This window comes from Grammomys surdaster, unplaced genomic scaffold (genome assembly GCF_004785775.1).
Source record: "Grammomys surdaster isolate TR1022 unplaced genomic scaffold, NIH_TR_1.0 64, whole genome shotgun sequence".
NCBI lineage: Eukaryota > Metazoa > Chordata > Mammalia > Rodentia > Muridae > Grammomys > Grammomys surdaster.
This window is the reverse complement of record NW_021604566.1, coordinates 13,539,851-13,563,611: the sequence shown is the minus strand read 5'-3', so window position 1 is coordinate 13,563,611 and position 23,761 is coordinate 13,539,851. Positions and strand designations below refer to the sequence as shown.

Sequence of the window (23,761 nt, the reverse complement as noted above, 5' to 3'; positions counted from 1 at the left end):
TGTGTGTGTGTGTGTGTGTGTGTGTGTGTGTGTGTGTGTGTGTGTGTTTGAGGCCATCCTAGGCTCCACACTGAGATTCTGCCTCTAAAACATTTTTTTTTAAAAAAAACACAGGATAGAGCTGCAAAACTTAGACTTCTACAGACGTTTTTCTAGGAGTCCTTGGGCGTCATTCACCAACTTCTATTCTCTTAGAGCAAAACATGTTTTCCATCTTTTAAACCAGAATGCCAGACTCACAAGCCACAGAAACAATATATAGAGAAGGCACAGCTGGAAAGCCTGGTGAAATGGTAGAAACCATCTCCTACCCAGCCTGATCCAGGAATGATGGGAGACGTCCTGGGAAGGGGCCCCAGCATGTGACTGCCTGAATTGATGGCTAGTCCCCCATCTACTTACCATGTGTGCCACCAGAAAAAAATGACTTAACCTCTCCATCTTTAGTTTCCCCAGGTAAAGCATGGAGGAAACAGTTCTATACTTTCAGTTAATGCTCTGTGCCAGGTCACATCAGGTTTTATCATTAGAGGCTGTTGCTCACACTGCACTCTGCCCATCTTAATGAGCATTTGAGAAAGGAGAGGATGGACATAACTCTCAAGCTCATCTTCTCTGTTTCTCTGCAGAAAGAAGGCTATTAGCTCCCAAAGCAGGTGCAGACATTTGATGTCTGTGCGTTCCTCGCAGCTTTTGGTATACACAGTGAGGTTCCTTAGAGGTTTGTTGAATGAATGTCGATACCCTAGCTGAAAGCTGCTTCTTGTCCTCAAGGTATCCATGGCTGCATACATCTAAGGCTTCTTAATGACATCATCCTAGGATCCTATGGGATGAAGCACAATTGGCAGGAACTATCATTAGTTATGTATGATTCCCTATACAATTTCTGGTCTCAAGATCCACGTTAAACAGATATACAAATACCTAGCTTTTTCCCTTCTCGGTATAAATATGGGCATCGTAGGGGTACTTCAAGAGTATGAATCATTCCAGAAAGTTCTGCCGTGTGTTTAATCTAGCCCCTGATATTAAAGGTAATGTGATCTATCTTTCCCTTCTTCTCTCTCTCTCTATCTCTCTGTCTCTCTCTCTTCCTCCATCCCTCCCTCCCTATTTCTCTCCCCTCTCTCTCTCCCCAAAGACAGGATTTCTGTGTAGTCCTGGCTGTCCTGGAACTTGCTCTGTAGATCAGGCTGACCTTGAGCTCAGATATCTGACACCTCTGCCTTCTAACTGCTGGGATTAAGGCATGTGCCACTAGTAGTATGCTCAGCATATGGGTGCTGGGGGTTGAAGTTAGGTCCTCAGACTTGAATAATAAACTCTTGAAGCATATTGCTGAGTTATTTCTCCAGCCTCCTCTTCCTTCTCCTTCCTCTTCCTCTTCCTCTTCCTCCTCTTCTTCTTTTTAATAAAGGAAAACGATAGCCAGCCTGTGGTCAACTTGCTCTTGTTTGGTTTGCTAGCTTATTTGTTTTTTATTTACTTTCGCTTTCTTTTTTTCTTTTAACCCTCCAACTGTTGGCAGAGGTCTATGTTTCTCATTCATCTTCTAACAGAGAACAAAGTCTTCCAGCAGATTTGTGAACTAGTGCCAACTAAGAATCTAAAGGTTAAAGAATTCTAGCTTTAGACTGCCAATACACTCAGGCTAGAACCCCAATCTGCAGATGTCTTCTTCAAGAATCCACCCCAGCTTGACAGGGTGTTTCATGAGTTTTGCAAGTGCCCATCTAGGAGGGAAGGGAAGGGTGCTGAGGCGGGCTATCTTTGGAGAGGAGCTTGGAAACAAGAGATAGAGCATGAGACTAGAAGAACAGAAATACTGTCGGGTCAAAACCGCCAACACTGCTTTTTCTCTTATGAGCTTAAATTTATCTCTGAAGCAGAGCCATGGCCAGCTTTAGCCCTGTAGCTGGATACCTTAGGACATCCAGGGCTGTCTTCAAAAAGTCAACAATGGTACATCTCAAAGTGTGTTCCTCCTGCCCTGACATCTCAGCTGACACCCTACATTCTGGAAGACTGAGAGACTGCTTCTGATTCAAAATACCTTGCCATTGCTCAGGGAGAGAACAATTTAAAAGTTAAGTAATGGCTTTCAGAATGATTGATAATGAGACCTGACTTGCTCATTTTCCTTTCTTTCTTTCTTCCTTTCTTCCTTTCTTCCTTCCTTCCTTTCTTTCTTTCTTTCTTTCTTTCTTTCTTTCTTTCTTCCTTTCTTCTTTCTTTCTTTCTTCCTTCCTTCCTTTCTTTCTTCCTTTCTTCCTTTCTTCCTTTCTTTCTCTTTTTTTTACTGAATGAAATTGTCTTGAATTTGAGACTTAGTGAGAAAAGAAAGACTTCTAAAGATGAAAGATCTCATGCTATCTGAAAAAGTATTTAAATGTCCCAATCTTCTCACAGTCCATAATGATATGCAAATAAGAAAAGATTTTGTCTTCAGGAGCTTAAAACCTTCAAGCATGAAAGGCTGGGGTAGTCAACTCATTTTGTTCCTTCTCATGCTGGAGACTGAACCCAGAGCCTTGTGCATGCTGAGCAAGTGCTCTGCATCTGAGTCCTACCCCCTCTAAACAGTCAACTCCCTTTTCAAAATACAATTAGGATGAGGATGTATCCCTAAAAGATGGTATATCACCATCTAGGCTAGTGTTTTATTGCAATTGTGTCCACTAAGCTAGCTTCCAGATTCCAAGAGAACTTTGGAGAGGAACGGGTTGTCCATTGGCGGAAGAACGCATAGGCAGTCCCAAGAGATTGGAGGAAGGAACACAGAGTTTCTACGGACGTGAGTTAGATACATAAGAGACAGAAAGAAGTTAAAGAAATGTTTACTGGAATCTAAAAGTTTTTGGCACACCAAAAAGAACCCATCATTTTAGTGAAGGTAAAAATTTGTTGGCCAAGTATCAGGAAATTCTTTAAACCATGAGTGTTTTAACTTGAGAGCCAAGGGTGAGAAGGCATTGAATTTTGAACGGGAAAAACATGGTTAGGTCAACCTGGAAGAGTCCCTTGCTGCCTGTATGAACGGAATATTATTTGTTTTCTTTTGCCTGTTTTTTAAGTCTATGGATTGAAGCCAGGTCCTCTCCCATGCTGAGTTCCCTTCTTCTGGGCTCCACCCCTCCCCTCTGATCTACACCTGGAGCCTTCAGAAAGAAAGATACGTGGGCTCCTGATCTGAGAGGTTTTGGTTCATGATCTACTTGCTGCATGGGACATGTGTTATCACAGTTCGTCCTGGCAATACTCTGTTGAAAGAGGAATGTTTGCCTCTTGGCAACAGAAAGTAAAGAGGTTGGGATCCCAACTCAGTCCATTCAAGGTCACGGTTCCAGTGACCTACCATCCTTTCACCTATCTGTCTTCCAAAGATCCCATAACTTCTCAGTGTGTGACAGCTAGTGATCAAAGCTTCAACACCTATAGGAGACATTCAAGACCTAAACTGGCATTAGGCATGTACTGACACCTTCATTAGAGTCACATGCTTGTGTGTTTGTATGTCAGTCTGTCTCTTTGTCTGTTTGATTTGAGGCAAGGCCTCACATGCTATGAGGACTTGCTAGTCTTAAATTCACAGAGCTCCACCTGCAGCTGCCTGCTGAATTCTGGGATGAAAGATATGTGCCATCACACCCAGACAATCCCTCTTCATTTACCCAGAGGAGCATGAACTGAAATTATCTGTGATTCCCATAAGTCTCTAACCCAAGAAGCTTTTAGCCCTTCTTACATGACACTGCTAAAGAATTCTTAGAAAGATTTCAGGAGAGAGTGAAAGGAAGAAGCAGATAAGTATGTGTCTCTGGAAGGGAGAAATAGAGACCAGTTGAGCAGGATGTTGGGGGGGGGGTAGAGTCAGTAGGGAAGAAATGAGAAATATTGCAGGTATTTACATTAATTTCTACTGGGTTCAGCAATGTCAACAGCTGTCATCTCTGTACATGCAAGTATAAAGGTAAAATTTGCCATCGACGATGCGCGACATGAGAGCTAGTTAGATCCATCTCTTCCCCAGAGAAACCAAAGTAGTACAAGCAACAGAAGTGCTTTCCCTTCTGTATCACCAGATTACGTTAACACACGAATCCAAGACTGGCTGTCACTCCTCCCATGAGAAAATGGAAATTCAGACTTGGCCTCAGTGAGGGAATCTGTTCAATCAGCTACAGTGATTGTGTCACACACAGGAAGGAAGGGAAGATACCATTTTAACAGTTGCCTCATTAAAGCAAGGATGTCTGTCACCAAACATGGGTTTGAAAACAAAACCCCCAGGTTCTCCCAGGGAGTTGAACTTGCAAAGAATGCTTTTGAGAGCATAAACAACATCTTTGCTTCTGACCATTTGTTAAGAAGAGCAAGCTGTTTGATAAAATATACAGGAATGGTGAAGATGTGTATATCAATTATGATGTCTGGATTCTACAGGAGAGAGTACAATACCTAATTTTTAAGGGGTTTTACTATTTAAAACTTCATTGTGTGTGTGTGTGTGTGTGTGTGTGTGTGTGTGTGTGTTGACACATATGTCTAGGTGAAAGAACAAGTTTATTCTACTTTTATGGGTTCTTAGATCATGCATAGAAACATAAATACTTTATGATTAAAACTGTGGGCCCACCAGAGGAGAGATGTCAGAAGTAGAGAGAGAGTGAGAAGTATCCGTTCTTATGAGTCTGAGGCACCCAGGGTTCGGCACTCTATTGACTCTGTGGCCATCCATTGGATGGAATGGTGGCCTGACATGACTCTGAACACCATTTCTCCTTAGCTGAAGACCCGCAGCCTTCCTCTTTTCCCTCCTAGCTCATTGATGTCCTATCTCCCAGAAGTCTCTACTTGAAAAGGTCAAGAGTTCTGTACACGCTGGAGAAGTTTGGAAAGTGTGTCTCAAAGTTAAGTCCTGTGTGTGATACAGGATAGAATTGAAGTTCCTCAATTGTAAGCAGAGTAGGCATTAGTGAAAAACAAAAAGTAGTCAAATAAATAAGCATGGAAGGATGCTACTCTGAATTATGTGTAATACACATTGCCAGTGTCATCAACTTGTGCATTCTGTATAAGGTTCCAGGCAAGAGGCTGGCAATGATGCCCAGTGGTAGAATGTCCCTAGCATGTACATGATTCTACTCAAGGCCTCAATGGTTCAGTTCTAAAACAAGGCAGAAACAACTACAATTTAGTCTATTCTAGCTTTTTGCTTCTCTGGGTCTTTGGTTCTGTGAGGCAACCTATTGATCCTTGTTGCCCAATCAGAACATTTCTATTTTATTGAGGAAAAAAACACTGAGTGAAGATGTAGCTCAGTGGCAGAGTACTTGTCTTACCTGCAAGGACCTATGTTAGATGCCCAGCACCAAGAAGAAAAAGAAAAGAAAATAGAGCAATTAAGCACTTTAAGAAAGTCTTCTATTTTTAATACTTTAGTCTTATATTTGCAAATTAATTGTCACAGTACTTAAAAATCAATATAGTCCACTTGACTCTGGACCACAGCATCCCAGCAGCCTCTCGATTGACTGTGAAGCTTAGATTGAGGTGTGTCAAGCCATACACACATCACAGGTGGGTCAAGATCTGTCCCTTCTCTGCTTCTGGAGGGCTACATATGGCTATGATGGCCAGTGTTCTTGGGCCATCAGTAGCCATGTCTGCATAGCCCAAGGACTTGCATGGCACCACTATCCTTCTTTTCTGTGACACCATATGAAATGGTTTGAGAATCATGGTATCAGCTATGCAGAGTTACCAAATGACTTTAATTTCACAGTGGCTAAACATGAACAATTTTGGCTTGTGGATTCATATGTTTTTCCTTCTAACTTTTCTAGCTTATCAATGATTACTTTAGATTTTAGTCATTGACAATGGATTCAGTTTCACATGTTTAAGAATAGAATCCCAACTGCATATTCATTTGAGTTTATAAAATCTTAGTTGAAGGCAAAATACAGACATGCAAAACAAATTCTTTTTATAGGAATTTTTGTAAAGTATAGAAATCTTTATGCCCTCCCTGAAAATAATTTTTTTTGTGGGAGGGGGGCGATGTTCGAGACAGAGTTTCTCTGTGTAGCCTGGGCTATCCTGGAACTCACTCTGTAGACCAGGCTGGCCTCAAACTCAGAAATTCGCCTGCCTCTGCCTCCCAAGTGCCGGGATTAAAGCCATATGACACCACTGCCTGGCAAGATTAAATTTTTAAAAATGCAATTTAAGTAAAAGCCGTGTTCCTATTTGCAACTGAAAATTAAATCAGGTAAGATTTATAATAGTCAAAAGGGAAAAGAAAAAATGCCTACAGATAATAATGATACGTTTTACGTGTTTTGTTTATTATTATTGAGAGACACCCTTACTCTGTAATGCATGTTGGCCTAGAACTCACAATTCTCCTGCCTCAACCTTCTGAGTGCTGATAAGTTTTTCCAACCAATTAAAATATAAGGCAAAAAAATTAAAAAATGAAAGTGTATCAAGATTCCTGAGTAGGGGTTGTTGGTGTTACTGCCTTTCTGTTCAACATTAAGATTTTGTATTTAGGTAAGACAATAGCATCAGTATTTCTGAAAATACTGATGTTTTCAGAATCTCATGTTGACAGAGTTTTCATATCTTTGGCTGTAGATCATGACCATTAGCCTCTGGAAGGAAAACTCAAGAAGAGTGTGGGCAGTCTGCCCGAGCCTATTGTGCTGTTACTGTTCCAAATTTACAAGGAGACTAAAGAGCCATATATGATAAAAGTCCACTTGAATTGGGGGTTATAAAGAGTCCATTCTTGTTTTTCATTCCCATGGCTTATGAATGATTGCTAACATTCTTTGCTTGGCCGAGAAACCTTAAACAATCTTAAACATTAGTTAAATGTAGTTGAGAACTAATTACATGAAAAGAAGGTACACATCCCACTGGTCCCTAAGTTGCAATTATATATTATCTGTGTATTTCTCTACACATTTACTTTATTTTATTTTCTATTGGTATTTTGTCTACATGTATGTCTGTGTACCACATACATGCCTGGTGCCCACGGAGACCAGGAGAGAGTGTTAGATCTCCTAGAACTGGGACTACATGACTATGAGCCATCATGCAGATGCAGAAAAGTCAACCCAGGCCCCTCTAGGAAAGCAGCCATTGCTCTTACTGCTGAGCCATCACTCAAGGCTCCATGTCTTTGTTTCTCCAAAGCTCTCACTAAACACAGGCTGTTGTTTGTCCTGTTCCAAATAGAAACCAAATGCCTCTGTTTGGGTTTTAAAAACAAATGTTTTCCTAACATTTTAAACCTAAAGTGACTGTAGAGTGAGGGAAAGAAAAACATTACTTTTAGTTAAGAAATGTCACTGCGATTTTGACTGCACATAAAAGAAATCAAAATAGGGCCTACTATCATAATGGAAGGCAGGGGTCTTACACACAAACATGAAAGTGTGGCTTGGAACAGTAGTCACTGTTCAGCCAGGCCTCCTTTCTCTGTCTATAGTATGGCACAGTTCACCCGTGACAGCACTTTGTGGCCCAAGATGGCTGCTGAAGGTCGAGCCAGGATCTTTGCCAAACAGCCACTGGTTCTCATGGAACCAGTGATCCCAGTACAGCCTTTCTTCACATCTCACTGGAAAGCACTCAGGCATGCAAGCACATAACTCCTAGGGAAGCTGAGAAACGTCACCTGAAACTGGGCATGTAACCACTACAAATTAAATGGCGTTTGTGTTATGAATGGATAAGATATGAATGATAAGCTAGGCAGTCAACAATCGGTGCTATGTAGCTTACAGTTATTCTAGCTTAACTGTGTTTTATTTAGCAAACAGGAACAGAGTTGGAAAGAGGTTAGAATATGGAGGGAAATGGGTGTCACCCTTATACTAAGCACAAAAAGTCCCTCGTGGCTACTCTGTCCAGTACTGGTTTGTCTTCTGTGGCCTTGCTCCCAGGTCAGTCAAAACAGTGGTGTATGGTCAGATTAATTTCCAGGAAAAAAAAAAAAGGCAACTCTCGCCTCCCTTTCCTCCATGCTTCCAACCTAGAAAAAATACATTTCTCAATTTCTGTGCAATGGGGGAATGCTCACTGCAAGTCATTCCTAAACTCTTTAATTTGTGAGTGTGTGTGTATGTGTATGTCTTATAAAAACACACTGTTCAGTGAGCTGACCAAACCTTTCTACTAACTTTTGTTAACACTGTTTTAAATGTTAAAAATCAGCATACTCTTGAAGCTTTCTCCTGTCATTAAATCTCATTTATTTTATAGATGTATTTCCCCCAAAAGTTGTTGTTTATGACTCAGTTAAAGGTTTCATCAGAAACAGCACTTCCACTGTAACTCAGCAGATTGTCATGTCAGAGACAGTCACTGTTTCTGGGTGTTTTCCCTGGATTGTTCGTGCAGACAAGTAAGGAGTCTGAAACCAACATTTCATTGTGCTATAGAGAACAGAGTCCATGAAAAGTCTGAGAACCAGGCAAAGTGCATCTCCTCTTTGCTTCTTTGTGTGTTAAATCTGTTTGTGCATTTTCAACATCTATATTTGGCTGCTTGCACTGGTAACTCTTTACAAAAGAGCATACAAAAATGAAAACAATATAATTTGTTAGGGGAACTCGCCACCAGCCAGAAGACCCCAGTGTGAATTTCAGCTTCAGCTTTCTCTGGTATCCTACATGAGACAAGGGGAGGCAGAACATTCCTTATATTGAGTTGAAAGATACAGTTAATTATCTATGCCAGGGTTCTGTGATATGTTGTGAACATGAAAGATGTTTTATCTGTGGAAAGAATAAATGTATCTTTATTAGAATATAACTGTATCTTATAAATGTATCTCTACTAGAATATAAGGTATAAGGAATCACTTAAACATTCAACAAATCTGGTTCAGTTCTTATCAACATACATTAAGCTTTCAGAAGCTAGCTGGATTGACAGAACAGGAGAGTGCTAGCTGAGAGTGCTGAGTGACCGCGTTGGGCTCACCTTTGACTTGACTGTCAAGTATGTTCCTTACCTTTAAAAGACAGATGTCCGACTCTACTGTACTATTAGCCTATAAAAGTAATTAACTTGTTCCAGGGCACCATGCTGCTGCTCAAAGTGTGAGTCTGCCCATCCTTCAGGATGAGAGCAGCTGCTTGCACACTTTGAAACTGTTACATCCAGTGTCCTCTATAAGTATCCACTCAAAGGGAGCATTTTTCCTTTCCGGTCATCCACTATCTCCTTAGGGCCTAATGAAGTGTCTCACACAGGTGGTCAACCAGAGACTGATAAATTATGACATTTATGGAAATTAGAATAAATTCCATAGTCACTGTTCAATGAGTAAGATATAAGCAGAATTTGTGCAACTCTATATTTGTGCACTTCACTGAGGAAGTGAGCAAGATACAACCAGTAGTGGGATTACTTAGTCCAGTGTCTGGGGTGGGATGGGGGCTTCTGCTAGATGTGGGAAATGGCAAAGCAGGAACTTAGGAATGCCTCCTTAGAACATAGTCCAAGAGTCTTTCCTGACTTCATTGTTAGCTGCCTAGTAAAAAGTAGGCAAACTCGAGAAACCCAGGGCTGATTCTCCAAAACCCATGAAGGGTGCACATCCAAACATCTGTCCTGACAATGTGCTGCTGACATTCCTACATGCCATGCTTGAGAGGGCTGGCCACATCTTTTCCTGGTTTGAAGCACCAGACTCATAACGCCTAACCAGTTATCAGTCTGTGTCTCTCAAGCATGTTGGAAGAGATGTGCAGAGGCGTGGTGAGAAGCAAATGTGCCAACAATAAGAAGTGATCATAGACAGCAAAGCACACAAAGCAGGAGTGTGGAGAAATGCCACAAAGAATCTCAGTCAGTCTGTTGTCTGCATTTGGCATGTGATTCCCAGTGTCCTTAAGGAAAGCTTGAGGTATTTCAATAATGATGTCTATAAGGAAGACCTAGATCCTCAGAATAGCGATCCCATCTGCAGTGTTCTCTGAAGATTGGGAAATATGTAATTAATTTCAAAGTGGGTATGGCCAAGTTATATCCAGTATACAGTGATCCTTGCTCCTCTTCTGCCAGAAAAATATCCCCACCCAAAGAAATAGAACTCAACCAATTTGGGTGCTGAACCAATGTTGGTAAGCAGGGGTGGGTGCCGGATGCACAGCCTGGCAGAGGCATATAGTAGCATTTGCAGTTTCTATCAGCAATGATGCCTTTGTCACGCAGTACAAAATGAGAACGGTGCTTGACACCTGTGGTCTGCTACCTCCTCTGGAGTCACTCAGTGAGAGGACATGGTAGAAGTGACACAGCCTGGGCCAAGGCAGTCACTACATCCAATCGTTTCCATAACAAAATAAGAGGTCATTCTCTGTTGCACAAATTCTGCTTGAAAAAATAAATGGTTCCTTTCTAAAGATGGTTCCTTTTTGTTAGTTCTGAGTTGGAGCCTTTAAATAGTTAACCGAAGGAATCATGGGAACTCATGTGTTGAAGCTCCTCCTTCCCACTGTTGTGATAGACAACTGAGGCATTACTAAAATCAGCCTCAATGAAAACCTCACTAGAGATGGTGGAAAACAGATGCAAACAGCCAAGTACAACATCCTAACTAGACTCCACCCTGCACAAGGAAGCCAAGCCTCAGGAGGCTCCCATGGGTGTCCTACTTGGGTTAGAGGAACAGGATCTACTGAGAGCTGTTGAAATGGGGATATTAGTAGGTGGAATTTCCATGGACTAGAGATACTGCAGATGATGTCATTAGGGTATGAAGTAAGGACAGCTGGCAGCCACCTGCCTCATCTTAGACAGTTTCAGAGACTGTGGAGTGAGGAGGGTGGATCACTAGAATCTCAGCCTCAAAAGGAAAAGTCAGGTTCTGTCTTCTCTCTCTCTGGAAAGGGAAGTGCCCTGACACTAACACAGAGCCTGAGAATGACTGACTTCGTGACTGTGCACAAATTATTTCACCTTCTGCCTCAGCACTGAGGATTAATTGATCATGGCAAGTTGTCTCAAAATTCCACAATGCTAAATACAAATACAGAAGACCCTCTGATTCATGGAGTTGTGACTCGTGGTCTTGAATATTCATGTTTAACCATGCCAGTCGACCCCCTCTCCCAGCAACCCTGCTTTTTTTTTTTAACTGCACTCAGAAGAGTTTCTTTCTGTTTACAAGGTGAAAGGCAGGTTGGTATTGCTGAGTGGTTGCCATAAGGGTGCCCTGGTTAGCTCCCTTCAGAGATATTGGAAAGCTCAGTGCAGATGCTGAAAACACCCCTAACACCTGAGGCTCAAACTCAAAAGTCCCGTCCCATTAATTTTACATGTTTAGATACACAGAATCTTGAAAGTAAAAATGTACTTCAAGAGAAACACAAAAAACATTTATAGAGACTCTGCTGTGGGGTTATCTAGTTTCTTCTGTCTGTGTAATTTTGGACAAGAGGCCTCTCCTTACGAGAAGAAAGATTACTAATGTCTACTCATAGGTGTGGTGTGGCATGGTTCAAGTCCTGACTGTGAAATGCATGAATTTCTCACCATGCATTAGTGAAAATTCCTTGTGGGAAAAGGATGAACTAGCATCGAAGTGCTGGAACTCTGGAGAGTCAAGGGCAACAAGGGGGAAGGCACTTAGAAGTCAGAGGACAGGGTTTCGGCTATGGAAGTGAGGAATGAAGGAGAAAGAAATGTCAAAAGTTAGCTGGGGGTTCAGTGAACAGAGAAGAGAGGGCAGCTGTTCACTTTGTGGCTGAACACAGTCCTCGCCCTTGCCCACCTGATGCTAGAAGCTTCTCGCTAAGTCAAGTAACTGGAAAATCCAGGCTTCAAATTAAATTCTACAATGAAAGCTAATGGGTCCTGCATCTAACAAGCAGCCCTAAAAAGTGCTGCCACCACAGGAGCTGAGATAGACAGTGTAGCTTGTAAGCTTGCAAGTTTGACTGGCATGAGCCATTGGACTTGCTGTTCAGCTCCCTCTGCATGTCCCCATCTTTCCCTACTCTTCAAAGGTGTGAGGAAAGTTCAGCTCAGAGTGCTCCCGGGTTACTAATGGTGCCTTGCAGACCACAATGAGTCGGTTTATTTAACTGATTTCAGAGTATGTTTTGTAAAGGCACCGTATTCATTGGATAGCCTCTCACAGGAGGGTGTAGGTGAGGGGAAGAGCACCAGAGGGATTGACAGAGGAGAAAATTGTACAGGGTCAGAAAACAGAGCAGGGGGCCATGCAGTGAGTGGCTCATTCCAGTGATCCCAGCATTCCCAAGGCCAAGGCAGGAACGTGCCTGCAACCTTACAGCCAGCTTGGGTTACACAGAGAGAGCTCTAGATTAGCTGGAGCTGCATTGCAAATTGCTATCTAAATAAAAGAAGCAGGAGAAAAAGCTAAGAAGGAAATTCAGTTAAGAAACAAGTCACCTCTTCTGTCTCTAACCTTGAATAATACTTAACCTAAAGGCATCATGGTAAACAGCAGTCATTTAATAAACATAACCAACTTCTACATCATTCTAGGCAACCGCCAGATTCCATTAGCCAACCTAAATCAAGTATTTGAAAAACTGTCTTGTTCACATAATGACTGGTAATATGTAGAAGGTGTGTTAGACATGTTGGAAAACATTCAAAGGATGGGTTGATATTTTTCTGGAGAAAATTTAGTGTTTTCCAGTAGTCAATGAGTTATTTTTCTATGAAGATGGAATGTGCCAAAATGCTTGCCCTCTCAAAAAGGTAGTCTTCCAAAACAGCCCTGTCAGCTATAGCATCACCTGTCAGGTCAGTTGCATGCCACCTTGTGATCCTCCAACTGCCTTAGCTAGCTAGTGTTTCAGTCTGAGAAACTCAACCTCATAAAAAAAAGAGTAGGTGTGCTTGCATCACCTTCCCCTTGCAGTGCTGTCCACTCGATGGCTATGCTACAGACAAACAGTACTAGCATCGCTTTGGAATGTTCTAGGCCCATTGTACAATCAGTTGAACTAAAGTAAGTATCCAAACTTCCAAGTGAGTTTCCTGAGTTATGTACCTGACCTCCTGGCCATTGTCTTATGGTGGACTTGATCTCTGGACCAGCTCTGCTATAGCATCCAGTGCCCTGAAACCAAGAGCCAAGCATGGAAGAGTCATTTCTTCTGGGAAAGAAAGCTTCCTTCCACACAGCCTAGGAGCTGGAGAGAAGTCAATGGCTTAGTTGCCAGGAAGTAAAAAGTTAAAGCCAGCACTTGGACTATGAATCCAGTCTGGATCTTCAGCTTTTCCCTCTGGCTCCACTTGCCAAAAAAATGAGTTAGCTATGTAAGTATGCAAAGTCTGGAAGATTTCTTATTTGGATCAACAGAAAAATAAAGGCACATGCAACAATTTTCTTCCATGATTTTGGAAATATTTGATTTACAGTAACTTGACCTTCCATCCAGAAATCTATCAAATATGATCCTGGATACTTTTGTCCATAATTGTAACTAAATACAATCAAGAAACATAAGGTTCACAGGAAACACACAAACATCCCAGAACTGGAAACACTGGTAAATGCCGAAGCCATGGAAAACTAGGTAGCTAGATTCTGTGGCTAAGAATCTTCTTTGGTTACTGATAACTATGGACGTGTCAGATGTTATTCGGCACATTTGCTTCTTATTTTACAGTAGTAGGCCAGCAGAATGCAGTGCTTGTAGTTCAAACTTTACAAAGACTTTCTTGATGGCTCAAGCTCCTCACCATTCATAGCTATTAGGTTTCCAAATTTTGTTCATTTGCCCATTAGTGAACACTGTTTTACTATCTTCTCACTTTTACATACAAATTTTATGTGGAGACCCAATCTAAACTTCCTGCAGATTTGTTTAATTTTGTTCCCCTCAATTAACAAGTAAGAATCATTTACCTTCTGTGTGTCACCAATCTTACAAATATCATTGACAGTTGCCATGTGCTTTCAAAGCTTGGACACTCCAATCACCCCAACCTCGATGCATTTTAATCTCTGATCTCAACATCACATCAGGTTTTAATAACACCTCCCTTTCGTGGAATCAAATCGCTAGAGAGAAGAGAGTGCTTGGGACTGCTTTGAAATAGGCACCGTTCAGAATGGCCTCTGGTGGCCAGCTTTCATGAATGTCTGTTTTTACTTTGGGGGCACATCAGCTGGTTTAGTTACATCAGCTCTTTCTGTGTGTGAGAGACAAGAGCTGCTCTTGTGTGTGCTAAGAAATGAAAGTTGGAAAACAAAATAGAGTCCTTAGTGAGAAACTAAATTCTAGGCATGGAACACTAGTGAGTGTGGGAAGCTAAGGCGTACAGATGAATGTTAAAGACTGCTCCTCCAGTAAGCGGATATTTGTAAATACTCCAGGGATAATAGACATCAACTTGTTCAAATATCCATGAGCAGAGATCATAGTCTGAGCAAGAAGCCCAGGAAGGCTTGCCTTACAAACAAGCATCCACTTTAGGGGCTAGCATGAATAAAATATTTCCACTTCCTAAAATGTTCCCCATCTTCTGTTCAGGCAATAAACCAAGACATTCATGGGGTAAATTTCAGGTTACTACAAGTCTTAGAGACAAGCCACATCCTGTGAGCCTGTAAATGTCACCAGATTGACGGCTATAAACCCTGCCTGCCTGGCGGAGCGCCTCAAGGCTAATCTATTTCTGTTGGTGTGTTGAGGTCCTGGTTTGAGGTTGATCGATGGGTTAGATTGGAAGAAAATGATGTAAGTCAGGCGGGTGTTGGTAAGAGTACGCAGATAATTTGCATTTGATCTATGCTTTATGGCGAAGATGAGTGATTTGATTTTCCTAGAGGCCGTCCACTCCCTTCTCACCAGGTCTACAAGGCCACAAAATGGCAAGCATGAGAATCTTGCCATGAAGGACTTGGAATGATCTATTGAACCAATGGGATAAAAGTTCTGAAAATAATATTTCCTGGTGTAACTCCTGAAGTAGACTTTTCAAACTAGCTGTATACAACTACCCTAAATTTTAAGCTTATTTGAAAAATGTCTTGGAGCAAGACCTTTGACTTTAATATGGTCACTGGATTATTTTTAAAAGTTATCTATAACTTATAAGTGTTTATTTATGTCCTATAAATAATAAGTGTTATCCTATAAATAATAAGTGAGAGAAGTGAAACTAACTTCCATGGATCAGCCCTGGGCTAGAAGCCAGTGGGGGTAGGAGGCCAGATTCCTTCTGCCTCTTTTAAAATGTTAGCCAATCCTTCAGAACTCCGTCTTGGTGACCACCCAGTGTGACCTAAGTGAGCTTTCATTTCTACTTTGCCACTTGTTAACCCCTGAGAGCAGCTACACCTGTGAGAACCTAGATGCCACAAAGAGTAGGTCAAAGGTCAAAGGGGTCCACTCAGCTGGGGCTTAATTTCTTATAGTGAGGTAAGGTGTTCCTTCCTCCTGTGGAGCTTGACTGGTGTAACTATGTGGAGAAGTGCTCTTGAAATAGAGATGTTGCATCTTATTCTTTCGAAAATAAGTGTTTCTTTCAACACGTATATCATAAGACACATAAAAATAACAAAAGAAATCTGAGTTGTGCTGCATTTGTGTACATTACAGAAACAAATCAAGGTGCAACATGTCTAATAAAATGATTCCCCACATCTGATCTGAGTCATGAAACATGCTGTAATACCAGAGGCTGAAATGAGGCTAGCCTGGGCTACATAGTATGTACCAGGGCAATTTCTACTACATAGCATGGCTTTGTCTCAAAAACCAAATCTTTAGAATCCTATATTGCTTGTCTGTAGGACTAGGATTTGATCTCTGGACCTTAAAGCATAGGGAACACCCCCTCTGCAACTGAGCTACAAGTCTTTGAAAAGCATGTGTTAGTGTTCGGGTTGGTTAACTGTTAACCAGCGATTATAGTTTTCCATTACTTGGTATTGTCAATCTATATGTAAATACATTTCTTGATTACTTAAGATGCTTTGTGTCTGGGTATAAATAGATTTATACACAGAACTTAAGAATGCACATGTCAGTGTATACACACACGAAGATTAAGCCTGAAGTTATTAGTGGACCCATGCATGTGTGAAACAGACAGCAGCACCCAGCAAAAGCTCCTTCACCAGACTTTCCAGCACCCCTGAGCTTGGGTATGGCCATACTTCTTAGTTGCATACAGCCAGTGAAGTGATAAAATGTCCTGGGTGCCTTCCAGGTTAAAACCATGAAAGCTCCCTCCAAAATTCTTTAGTTATTTTTCCCTTCCTTGCTGTGCATTCCAGTTTCTGAAGCAGTAAGAGAACGCTGCTTAGTTAGCACACAGCTATGCACAGAGCACGGCTACCAAGAGAGGCTGGTGAGATGGATCAGCAGTGTCTGTTGCCCTTTCCAGTACTCATGTTGTGTAGTTCATAATCTCCTAACTCTAGCTCCAAGAACTCTGCAGTCCCTCTCCTGGCCTCAGGCACTGGCTTGCACATGCATGCTCATGCACACGCACATGTGCACTCGAAAATATTTTGAATAAACAAATTAGCTGTATAAATATGTAAAAACAAAGGCAAATTTAATAGATATACTATATGTTTTCGAACCTAACTAAGCTACCCAAGGCTCTATTTCTATTTCTTTTTATCAAAATCACTGCCTCCATTTTAGTTGAATTCCTTCTCCCTCTTTCTCTCTCTCTCTCCCTCTTTTTATTCTTCTCACATACTTTACATCCCAACCACAGTTCCTTTTCCCTCCACATCTCCCAGTTCCTCACTACCTCCCCTCTCCCTTAGAGCCACTCCTCCATTTCTCTTCAGAAAAGAGCAGGCCTCTCAAGGATATCAATCAACACTGCATAACAAGCTACAGTAAGACTAGGCACTTCCCTCACACCACGGCTGGCAAGTAGGAGGAAATGGGTCCTAAGAGCAAAACAAAGAGTCAGATGCATCCCCTCCCACCTGTGGCACTTTCTAGGATCTCTCTGCCACCTCTGGCTACATGATGTCATTTCCTTAAGATACTTTACTTCACCCACTTCAGGAAATACTAAATTATTTTTGGTTCTTTCCATAATATTTAGGTGTCTTTGTTTTCCAAATACGTAATCCAAGATAATTGGACAAATAGTGTTGATCCAGAATTTTTGTGTTCTCTAAAATGCCCACAGTTGACTCGCTTACTTTTGTTTGTATGTTATTGTTTTTCTGTGTGTGTATGTTGGGAATTAAACCAGTTCTTTGTGCAGCTGGGCAAGCATTCTTCTACAAAGCTATGGCCGTAACGCCCATTAAAACTGTTTCTGATGATTTTAATTCTTGATATTATACAATTATGCTTAAAAGTTTGTTTATTATGCTGTGGTGTATGTGTGTGTGTGTATGTGTGTGGGTGCGCGCGCGCGTTCGTGCATGTTTGTGCATGTGTGCGTCTGGAGATCAAGCACAGTATCCTGTGCATTGTGTACAAGTACCCTACCTCTGAGCTATACCTCTAACTTTCAAAGGTACATTTTTTTGTGACGATCTCTTCTCTCAATTCCTCTCTAATCTCTTACTCCATGGATAGGCAAAGAGGAGAATCTAAAGTATCTAAGTTGATTAATTTCAACACATGGAACAGATTGCTGAGGAAATCCTCTACAGTTTGGATAAAGTGAAAAATGGCTCATAGGCCTCTCTCCCTCACCACACTGCAGGTGTAGCCTGCACTGTCGGCGAATCATATGAATACATCTATTTTTAAAAGAAAAGAGCTACACTGCATTTTCCTTTGTGTTCATTGTTCATTGACACAGGTCTGACTTTTACTGAGGCTGTGTTAGAACTGGTGACCCTCTGGTCTTAGCTTTTCCCATGCTAGGATCACAGGAGTGTGCTACCATTCTAGAAAAGTGTATATTTTGCTCTGCTGAAATATATTGTTCTGGTAGACATCATAATAGAATCTGGCTGCACATTAACAAGTAGTTGAGGAGGCAGAAATAGTTTAGCAGCACTTCAAGTACTGAGATACTGAGACTCGGTTTTACCATTATAGCCACACTTGATGAGTTTGGAGGTCAGCTGAGGTGGGAAATCTGAAAACACATTGATGAATTTTCACACAAATTGTTTGTCACTCATGTGTCTTTACACAGTACTGAATTATACAAGTCTTATAAATTTTGGCACATGTTATTTAGCAATATCAAAAGTATCTTTTATTTTTGTTATAGTAATTATTAATATCATCACCAATGTGATTGAAAATAAGCTTTACATTTTAGAAAGCTTTACATTTTAGAAAGCTGCAGTGTTTCTGTAAGTTGGGCACATTTCCTGAACTTCAATTTTAGCTTGAGAGCTACAAGCTTTATTGCTGTCATCATTGGCAAATAATGTCTCCTTGGGTCCTTAAAAGAATAGGCCCATTTCACTATTTGAGAAAACGTCTGCAAAATACCCACATACAAATGATTTTATTAAGTAAATATTGCTGCTCTGTGGATAAATGAATGACTAGTCCAGCTTGGGGCTCAGAAATCCAAGTGCTTTTCTCTGGAAGAGTAGATGTGTGGAACAGGGCCTTCTGTGTGCCTCTCAACCTAGCCCCAGAATAGGAATAGAACCTGAGAGTGTGCTCAGGGTCAGAGGTTAATAAAATTAACTCCTTTACAGCTTCAGGTAAAGCTGGCATGTCTAAACTGGATATAGATACTTGTTCACTCATACTCAGACAAATTCAGATTTCCTGCCATTGTTCTTATAGCCTGGAGACAAATGTCACCAAGGCAGAAAGGAAAAATAATGATGTCTCAGTGTTTTTATCAACATGGTTCTGACCTCTGACAAATACTCAGGATCCTCCCACAAATTCACAGATGCCATGGAAATGGCCTTTGTGGGCATCAGCAAAGCTCTGTAAGCATTTTGGCTCCATTCCTCTTTAATTTAGTTTTGTGGTAATCCCGCTTTAATCTGGGAATCAAACTCGGGGCCTAGTGCATTCTCGACAGATGCTCTACCACTGAACCTTTAAAGACCAGGATAAACGCTCTACCCAGCCTGTTTAAGTCCTCAACTCTAATTGTCCACAGTAAGGGCTTTAGGATGCCAGAGCCCCTTAAACCTCCCGGGAAGACAGAATTCAGTTCAGTTTGAGGTTCTGTTACACATACCTCACAAAACCAAACTCGCTTTCATTGGCTTAAACTCCCCTTTTATTTTATAGACAACGTCAAACAAAATGCCACATGCATAGTTTCGGTTGGTTGCCTTAAACAAGTCCCTGTAAACTGCACACACCAAATGGACAGCACCCACATTTGGGGTTTTCAATCTTACGGTTTGGAGAAAAGGCCGCTTGTATCTGGTCTTAATTTGAGTGTACTGCAGCAGCATCCCTCAAGGACACTTGTCATGTGTGAGAGAAAGAGGCAAAGCCTCCTTTACACGCCTTCTCTTTTCTACTCATTTTCAAGAGAAATCGCTAGTCTCTAAGGACACTTGTCATGCACCACGAAGCATCTAATTCAAGCACGTCGTCCTGTCACTGCTATCAAGTCCTGCATTTTTTTTCTTGTGTTTTTGTTTTGTTTTGTTTCCATCTGGATTCTTTCTTCCCTCCTCATTTTATTTCTTTCTAGAGCTGGAGATCAGACATAGGATGACAGGCTCTAAAAGGTTGTCTTTGAATAAAGAACTGTCTGTGTGTAGTGTTGGCTTTGCTTGTTAAAAACTACTTCATGCCGGGCATGGTACTAAGGTCTCACACATGCTGGCCAATGTTCTACTGAGGGGGTCCCTGACTTGACAATAGGCTTGATATGTTTTAGAGATTATTTTAAAGTTATGTGTGCATGGGGAGGGATATTCATGCACATGTGCCTGTACAGATGCCTCCCAGGTCCAGAAGAGTCCACTGGATTTTTTGGAGCTGGAATAAAAGACAGTTGGGAGCTGGTCCATATAGGTGCTGATAACTACACTTGAGTCTGGAAAAGCCTCAAGCACTCTTAACTGCTCAGCTGTCTCTTCAGCTCCGCCATTTTTATTTTAATACCATGAAGCTTTGCTATTTCTTCAGCTCCATTGTGTCTTTAGGGTATGTCTTTGTGTCTTTCTGGACAGTGATAAAGGACCCAAGAGAGTTACCTGTAGATAGATATGTTCCAAAGTTCAGTCTTAACTACTCTGTTTATATGCTTAACGCATGAATTTCCTGAATTCATAATATCCTGGGAGTGGGAGTTAGCCCTGACGGAGAACACAAGTTACAGTTATACTGAAAGAGTGTGCTATTCTACTGTACAGCAAGCTGACCACTCACTGCTAATAAGAACATTGTGAGCTGGGTGTGGAGGCACACTCCTGTAATTCCAGCAGTAGACAATCTAAGCCAGCCTGGGCTGCACAGTAAGAACCAGTTTCAAGAAAACCTACTAAGAACGATGCTAATTGTAGGACACAGAAAAAGACAGACCTGAGGGAGGGAGTGTGTACTGTTGACATGGGTACAGCCATGTCAAGGACCCCAAAATCTTAGACCCTGGGGAGAAGGGCAAGGCAAAGCCACCACAATAAGGCTCAAAGAAATGTTCACCTTTGTTTGGGGCCTGAGTGTGGCTATTGATAATGTGTGCAGAAAATGTCCCCCAGAGTGTCTTCTCTTTACCCCTGGATATTTATGGCCTGAAGACGGTTCCCTGTCAGAGGTGGCTCCTACTGACGTTAGCTAAGCCTGTCTACTTGATCCAGCTGTATATCATCAACCCTGCCTCCTTGTTGGTCTGTATATAATAAACATACATACTGAGCTTCTGGGATGCTGGCGTTTCTCCATCCAAGAGCCAGACCACCGAACCTCAGCTTCCTGTTCATGTGTGTGCCTTCCTGTCTCCTCATTCTCCCCAGTCAGGTCCATCCCTGAAACTGGCCTAGCTATGGCAAATACCAATAACAAACACATGGGTGAATTTCAAAAACTGCTGAGTCATCATTCTTCACTCTAGCTACTAGAGCTAAATTCCAAGACTTGCTGACGTTAAACACGATTGATCCACAATGCACACATATGCCTAAGCATCACATTGTGTACCCTGCATGGATGTAAAATTAGCATTAAATTAAAATATCAATTAAAGATGATACCTTCTTTTTATATTTATTTATTTATTATTTGGCATGCGGAGTGTGCAAGTGCCACATTGAGTATGTAGGTCAGTAGACAACTTGTTCCCGTCACTTCCCTCTTTCTACTATGTAGGTTCCAGAAATCAAGTACCCTTGTCCACCGAGCTGCCTCCATGTAGCTTTTGTCTGCATCTTAGCTCAAGAAAGTTTACACAATAGGTAGGAACTACATTGCTTTGCTTTCCCTGTTCTTTGTTGGAACACAGTTTCAGATGCACTTTTTTCAAGGTGCTAATTTTCTGTTTCCCGAAGGAAGAGGTAAAGGAAATAAGATAAGGAAAAGAATAGCTAGCCATGGTGACTGGGTTCCAGGAGGGTTATCAGCATCTTAATTGTCACTCCACTTGAGCTCACCCCATCACTGCCATGAGTTGTTTCTATATCACCCCTGTTAGTAGAGGGTGGGTTACACTTTACCCAAAGCAAGAAAGCCAAAGCCCAGCTCACTTTCACATATGCTTGCAGCCTCTGGAAGGTAAGAAAAGTCATGGAATAGGACCAATCCTACAAGCTTGAAGGTCCATATTAAACAGCTAAGCCTGACCCCACAGTGCATGACTAGCAAGCTGCTCTCAGCCCTCTGGTTTCTGTTGCTGCTCCCTCCCTTTCGTGCTCAGATCTTGTGATTAAAAGCAAGTGCACAGAAACCAGGCAGCCAGTGCAAAATAATTGCAGGTTGGGGGTTGTTAGCATGCACTGCAATTGCCAGAATATCCCTGAGTTAAGGGGGAAAAAGCAAGAGATTCCGCTGATCAGCTTCCCAGGGCATAGGATCGGTTGGAAGTACCTGGCCGTTGCCCTGCAGGCAATTAGCTACTTAGGAGAGACTCATTTTCAGACATCAGGTTTTTATTCAAAAATCTATATTTTTTTGTTGAGTGTTGACACACACACACACACACGTACACACAGAGAGAGTAATTATAGGCTACAGAGTGAGAGACATTGAAACTGTATACAAAACAGTTTTTTAAAATAATAGGGACACAAGCGTGCATATGTTTGCACAAAACAAGCAATGTGGGTGATGGGATGTGTACATTCTTTCTTCTTTGGCTGCCTCTTGTTCATCTCTAGACTTTGGAGCACGGGCATGCATGAGGATGCCTTCCCCTGCTCTGTGATGCTTGCACCTAAGCGCTCCTACCCATTTATCCTATGCCAGCTTATTGTTGCACATCAACTTACAGATCCTCAGGTGCAGAGCAGGCTGGCTGATGAAGTGGGCTGCTGGCTAATTAGTTTCATGAAAAGCTTTTGTGGCATAACAGAGGAGGGGGAATAAAAGAGCCCTTTGCTGCCTTTCAGAAGTCTGAGAGATGAGCTTTCTGCAGATTAGTGTTCTGAAGTGGCGGGATGTTCTCCAACCCTTTCAGAAGTCTCCTGTGCAGCTTTACAAAGATTTCTGCTATGTTCCCCTCCAGATTTCATTTATTTATTTCTACTGTGGAAGGGCAGCCACTCGCCAGCAGCCTCAGAGCCAATCAGACATCTCATTCTGCGGCTTGGTTAGATACATAGCAGCAAAGCCAACGCCTGTGCTAGCTGCTCTGAAACCTGTCCTGACAACAGTCAGACTGGCAACTGACAGCAGGAGGGGACTGTCATCCAAGGTGCCACTGGGAGAGCCAAGGACTGAACAGGATCAGCCTTGCTGTCAAGTGCTTTGCTCTGGTGATTGATGGGGACAGTTAGGAGCTTCTCCTGGGCTTGGAAAAGGTGCTTCTGCCTCATGCTTGTTAAAAAGTCCTTGTCAGCAGAGATGACTCTCCTGGCTAGTGAGTGACATGATGCAGACGACAAGAGACAGCTTTGCATTTTATTCTTCTTAGATAATGAATCAATGAGGGATGCTGGTGATCAAGGCTCCCCTAGCATGTCCTGCACCAGCCACTCCCACGCAGGCTCTCCCACGCAGGCTCTCCCATGCAGGCTCTCCCACGCAGGTGCACCTTCCCAATGGCCGGCTCCTCTCATCCATCAGTCTCATTGGGAATTTTTAAAGATGCACGGGTCACTGTTTGTGCAGCTGCTTAGGAAGTGGAGATGCTATCGGAGTCACTGATCAGCAGTTCTGTGTGTTACCCACTCTGCCTTTTACAGAAGAGAAGGAAAAAATCCACGTTTCAAGACATTACTTTAGATCAAAAGCCTGTTTTGAAACCCTTAACTGATGCTGCCTTTGTATTTTTCGCTCTTTCTTTTCTAGGACTCCATCTGCAGATGTTCTGAAAAACCTCTGAATCTAGAAATTGATTATTCACCCAGGATACCTAATTCAAGGTATTAGCTCTTGTCAGAAAGCGTTTACATCTGAGCTTGGTGCTACAGATTACACTTTAGCAGTGGGTAGAAACGGGGAAGTTGGATGGAGAATAAAGGACAAAGGTGATTTTGCAAATAACCAAGTACTTAAAATCTCACCAGTGGTAGTGACGGTCTGCTACCTGTGACACACACAGCCCTGTCCTGCCAGCCTGCCTGTTAGCTCTGGCTTATTTGCAGCCCTTTTGCTACAACCTTGTTTAGGTTTGGATTTTGTTTTCACCCCCACTTTCCTCTTTTTTCTTGACACCTCCC

General features: G+C 42.0%; 1 protein-coding gene across 1 annotated transcript in view; it reads left to right on the top strand.

Annotated features, from left to right (window-relative positions):
• The window catches only part of Sulf1 (sulfatase 1), a 133,544-nt gene that overhangs the window by 41,820 nt on the left and 67,963 nt on the right, over positions 1 to 23,761 (top strand). The window contains exon 3 of the mRNA XM_028769232.1: positions 23,391 to 23,464. The gene's annotated coding sequence lies outside the window, so the exon portion shown is untranslated. The remainder of the gene's footprint in view (positions 1 to 23,390; positions 23,465 to 23,761) is intronic.